This window comes from Arachis stenosperma, unplaced genomic scaffold (genome assembly GCF_014773155.1).
Source record: "Arachis stenosperma cultivar V10309 unplaced genomic scaffold, arast.V10309.gnm1.PFL2 arast.V10309.gnm1.Scaffold_100029, whole genome shotgun sequence".
NCBI lineage: Eukaryota > Viridiplantae > Streptophyta > Magnoliopsida > Fabales > Fabaceae > Arachis > Arachis stenosperma.
In genome coordinates, this window is record NW_026651371.1 from 530,423 (window position 1) to 536,708 (window position 6,286).

A 6,286-nucleotide genomic window follows, 5' to 3' on the forward strand; every position below is an offset into this window, starting at 1 on the left:
TGACATTAAAGAAGCGCTTGTTGGGAGGCAACCCAATGTTTTATAGTTAACTATTTTCTTTTGTTATTTTATCTTTTTTGTAGGTTGATGATCATAAGAAGTCACAAAAACAATAAAAAAAGCAAAAACAGAATGAAAAACAGGAAGAAAAACAGCACACCCTGGAGGAGAAGAAGCTGGCGTTCAAACGCCAGTAATGCTAGCTGTTGGGCGTTTAACGCCCAGTCTGGCACCATTCTGGGCGTTTAACGCCAGAAAGGGGCACCAGACTGGCGTTAAACGCCAGTAAAGGGCAACAACCTGGCGTTAAACGCCAGGAATGGGCACCAGCCCGGCGTTTAACGCCAGAAATGGCTCAAAACGTGAATTTTGATGCCATTTGGTGCAGGGATGACTTTTCCTTGACACCACAGGATCTGTGGACCCCACAGGACCCCACCACCACTCTCTCTCTTCTTCCCCCATTCACCAATCACCTCAACACCTCTTCCCCAAAAACCCTTCACCTATCAATCCCATCTTTCTCTTCACCACTCACATCCATCCTTCATAAAACCCCACCAACCTCACCCTTCAAATTCAAACCACTTTCCCTCCCAAACCCACCCATAATGGCCGAACCATTACCCCCTCTCTCTCCTATATATACCCTTCTTCAACCCTTCATTTTCACACAACCTACACACCACTTCTCCCCCTCTTTGGCCGAACACACCACCATCTCCCTCTTCTTCATTTCTTCTTCTTCTACTCTCTTCTTTCTTCTTTTGCTTGAGGACGAGCAAACATTTTAAGTTTGGTGTGGTAAAAGCGTTGCTTTTTCATAACCATTATGGCATCCAAGGCCGGAGAAACCTCTAGAAGAGGAAAGGGAAGGCAAAAGCTTCCACATCCGAGTCATGGGAGATGGATAGATTCCTCTCAAGGGTGCATCAAGTCCACTTCTATGAAGTTGTGGCCTTGAAGAAGGTGATCCCCGAGGTCCCCTTTTCACTCAAAAGGGTGAATATCCGGAGATCCGACATGAGATCCGAAGAAGAGGTTGGGAAGTTCTTACCAACCCCATTCAACAAGTCGGAATCTTGATGGTTCAAGAGTTCTATGCCAATGCATGGATCACCAAGAACCATGACCAAAGTGTGAACCCGAATCCAAAGAATTATCTCACTATGGTTCGGGGGAAATACTTGGATTTTAGTCCGGAAAGTGTGAGGGTGGCGTTCAACTTGCCTATGATGCAAGGAGATGAGCATCCTTATACAAGAAGGGTCAACTTTGATCAAGGTTGGACCAAGTCCTCACAATCATATGTGAAGAGGGCGCACAATGGAAGCAAGATTCAAGAGGAAAGCCGGTTCAATTGAGAAGGCATGACCTCAAGCCCGTGGCTAGAGGATGGTTAGAGTTCATACAACGCTCAATCATTCCCACTAGCAACCGGTCCGAAGTTACCATAGACCGGGCTATCATGATCCATAGCATCATGATTGGAGAAGAAGTGGAAGTTCATGAGGTTATAGCCCAAGAACTCTACAAGGTGGCGGATAAGTCCTCTACCTTAGCAAGGTTAGCCTTTCCTCACCTCATTTGTCACCTCTGTTATTCAGTTGGAGTTGACATAGAGGGAGACATCACCATTGATGAGGATAAGCCCATTACCAAGAAAAGGATGGAGCACACAAGAGACCCCTCTCATCATGAGATCCCTGAGATTCCTCAAGGGATGCACTTTCCTCCACAAAACTATTGGGAGCAATTGAACACCTCCCTAGGAGAATTGAGTTCCAACATGGGACAACTAAGGGTGGAGCATCAAGAACACTCCATCATCCTTCATGAAATTAGAGAAGACCAAAGAATCATGAGGGAGGAGCAACAAAGACAAGGAAGAGACATTGAGGAGCTCAAGCACTCCATAGGACCTTCAAGAGGAAGGAAGAGCCGCCATCACTAAGGTGGACCCGTTCCTTGATTTCCTTGTTTTTTTATTCTTCTGTTTTTCGAATTTTAAGTACTTATGTTTGTCCATGTTTGTGTCTTGTGATCATTAGTGTCTTAGTGTCTATGCCTTAAAGTTATGAATGTCCTATGAATCCATCACCTTTCTTGAATAAAAACGTGCTTAATTGAAAAGGAAAGAAGTGCATGAATTCTGAATTTTATAATAGTTTAATTATTTTGATGTGGTGGCATTACTTCTGTTCTCTGAATGTATGCTTAAACAGTGCATATGTCTTTTGAATTTGTGGTTCATGAATGTTGGCTCTTGAAAGAATGATGAAAAAGGAGACATGTTACTGAGGATCTGAAAAATCATTAAAAATGATTCTTGAAGCAAGAAAAAGCAGTGAATACAAAAAAAAAAAGGGGAGCAAACGAAAAAAAAAAGAAAGAAAGAAGAAAGAAAAAAGAATAAGAGTTGTGATCCAAGGCCAATAAGAGTGTGCTTAAGAACCCTGGACACCTCTAATTGGGGACTTTAGCAAAGCTGAGTCACAATCTGAAAAGGTTCACCCAGTTATGTGTCTGTGGCATGTATGTATCCGGTGGTAATACTGGAAGACAGAGTGCTTTGGGCCACGGCCAAGACTCAATAAGTAGCTGTGTTCAAGAATCATCATACTTAACTAGGAGAATTATTAACACTATCTGGATTCTAAGTTCCTAAAGAAGCCAATCATTCTGAATTTCAAAGGATAGAGTGAGATGCCAAAACTATTCAGAGGCAAAAGTAAAAGCCCCGCTCATCTAATTAATACTGATCTTCATAGATGTTTTTGGAGTTCATTGCATATTCTCTTCTTTTTATCTTATTTGATCTTCAGTTGCTTGGGGACAAGCAACAATTTAAGTTTGGTGTTGTGATGAGCGGATAATTTGTATACTTTTTGGCATTATTTTTAGTATGTTTTTGGTATGATCTAGTTAGTTTTTAGTATATTTTTATTAGTTTTTAGTTAAAATTCACTTTTCTGGACTTTACTATGAGTTTGTGTATTTTTTCTGTGATTTCAGGTATTTTCTGGCTGAAATTGAGGGACCTGAGCAAAAATCTGATTCGGAGACTGAAAAGGACTGCAGATGCTGTTGGATTCTGACCTCCCTGCACTCGAAGTGGATTTTCTGGAGCTACAGAAGCCCAATTGGCGCACTCTCAACGGCGTTGGAAAGTAGACATCCTGGGCTTTCCAGCAATATATAATAGTCCATACTTTGCCCAAGATTTGATGGCCCAACCGGCGTTCAAAGTCACCTCAAGAAATCCCAGCGTTAAACGCTGGAACTGGCACCCAAATGGGAGTTAAACGCCCAAACTGGCACCAAAACTGGCGTTTAACTCCAAGAAGAGTCTCTGCACGAAAAATGCTTCATTGCTCAGCCCAAGCACACACCAAGTGGGCCCGGAAGTGGATTTTATGTCATTTACTCATTTCTGTACACCTTAGGCTACTAGTTTCTATAAGTAGGACCTTTTACTATTGTATTATAATCTTCGGATCTTTGGAACCTTTTTCTAGAGATCTTTTGATCACTTTGGGAGGCTGGCCATTCGGCCATGCCTAGACCTTGTTCTTATGTATTTTCAACGGTGGAGTTTCTACACACCATAGATTAAGGTGTGGAGCTCTGCTGTACCTCGAGTATTAATGCAATTACTATTGTTCTTCTATTCAATTCCGCTTGTTCTTTGTCCAAGATATCACTTGTTCTTCAACTTGATGAAGGTGATGATTGACGCCCATCACCATTCTCACCCATGAACAAAGTGACTGACAACCATTCTTGTTCTACAAGCATCTGAGGCTTAGTGAATATCTCTTGGATTCCTGATAACAAGATGCATGGTTGATCGCCTGACAACCGAGTGCTCGCCTGACAAACGAGCCAGCCATTCCGTGAGATCAGAGTCTTCGTGGTATAGGCAAGAACTGATGGCAGCATTCAAGAGAATCCGGAAGGTCTAACCTTGTCTGTGGTATTCTGAGTAGGATTCAATGACTGAATGACTGTGACGTGCTTCAAACTCCTGAGGGCGGGGCGTTAGTGACAGACGCCAAAAGAATCACTGGATTCTATTCCGGTCTGATTGAGAACCGACAGATGAATTCCGCTACGCTGTGACCAGAGCATATGCAATCGTTTTCAATGAGAGGATGGGAGGTAGCTGCTGACAACAGTGAAACCCTACACAAGCTTGCCATGGAAAGGAGTAAGAAGGATTGGATGAAGACAGTAGGAAAGCAGAGAGACGGAAGGGAAGGCATCTTCATGCGCTTATCTGAAGTTCCTACCAATGAATTACATAAGTATCACTATCTTTATCTTTTATGTTATTTTCGTTCATCACCATATATATTGAGTTTGCCTGACTAAGATTTACAAGATGACCATAGCTTGCTTCAATAGTAACAATCTTCGTGGGATCGACCCTTACTCACGTAAGGTATTACTTGGACGACCCAGTGCACTTGCTGGTTAGTTGTGCGAAGTTGTGTAATGCCATGGTATTGAGCTACCACGTTTCTGGAGCCATTACCGGGGATTATGAGAGTTGTGAAAAAGTATTGTTCACAATTTCGCGCACCATTGATCTTTCAACATGTTTGATCATTCAAGTTGTTTGTTTGGTTTGTCTTTCATGTCGTTTGTTGGTTTGTCATTCATCAAAACCTACGAATACAAACTTCGCATACAAGCAACATGATTTACAATTTCCCCCTTTTTGATAATGACAAACCAATTTTGAGGATATGCATTTATAAATGATTTTGAAAGCAACAATAATGCACTTTGTTTTATAGAAAGTTTTGGAGAAGACTTCAAAAAAAATTTGCAGGAGTTCCCCCTAAATATGTGCATTTGTTCCTTTAAAGGGCGTTTATCAAAGAAAACGATTTATATATCAAAGTTTTTGCTTAGCGGAAGTTTTTTTGAAATCATTGTTTTGCAAACTTATTTCTTCTTTTCAAATCCTCTTGAAAAAGTTCAAAACTTCAAATATTCTCAAACTTTTCTTCCTTTTTCAAAAGTTCAAAACTTCAAATATCCTCAAACTTTTCTTCCCCCTTTTGACATTATCAAAAAAAAGAGGGAGTTTGAAATGTGTCATAGAAGCATGCATAAAACAATGAAAAAATTTTTAAATTCAATTTCTCTATTAATCTCAAGGATGAGATATTCCCCCTTTCAAAGGAATTTGATTTCCTCTTTTTATATAGAATAAGCATGCATAATTCCCCCTAAAATATATCAAGGCATGCACATTAACTTAAAATAGGGGTACCAAGCCTATTTTGAGTTATTCACCAAATAAGCATACAAGCATTAATCATTTAACAGAATTATGAAGGAAATATCAAAGTGTTTAAACCATAATAGAAATCCTTAACTTACTAGGAGTTAGTTTAACAATTCATATAATCAAATAAGCATAAAGCAATAAAAAGTGACTTGATGAAGAGGAGACAATCAATCTTGGTCTTCATCATCATCAGTATCCTCTTCATATGGTAGGTGGATGCCGAAATGCTCATATAAGTCATCAATACGACGATCCAAGCGACCCGTGTGATGATCTACACGAGACACACGACGATTAAGTGCTTCAAGTTGCCGACCATGCTCTACTTCAATCCTTTGGATGTTTTGGTTGATGGATTGTAATTCTCTCATTACATCAACCAAGGAGGGTGGTTCTTGAGCTTGAGGTGCTTGTGGGGGAGCTTGCTCTTGAGGATCTTGTTCATCAACATTTCTTCTTCCCATTTTGTTGAGAAGATGAGTGTTGATACAAGATTGAGGTGGTACTTCCTTGGCAATTTCATTTGATACATCAATACCAACATAATCAAAGACTTTAGACCATAGGCAAAGAAATCCTGTTCCGAGGGTTACCTGAAACGTGTAGCTCGGTCTTCTGGCAAGGCCCGAGGTGGGGGGTCTGTGACCCGAGCTGGTTGTGCTGAACGGCGGGGGGTTGTACCTGCAATGACACTCCGATGCTTAAGTTAGCATGGGTCCAAGCAGATATCAAGTAGAATTAGAGTATGAGTTATACCTGGGTGCTCCAGTGTATTTATAGTAGTTGGCTGCGATCATCCCTGGATAAGATATTCTTATCTTATCTTATCTTTTGGGAGATTCATCTCTATCTTTGCGGAACCGCCTTTCCCAGGCCCTTTCGGCCTTTAGGTTTTGGGCTTAGTTCCTTCTGATGGGCCTTTCTTTGGCCTGTTTGTCCGAGGTCCGACCTCGAACGTGGGCCTTGGGTCGAGGTCGGGCCTTC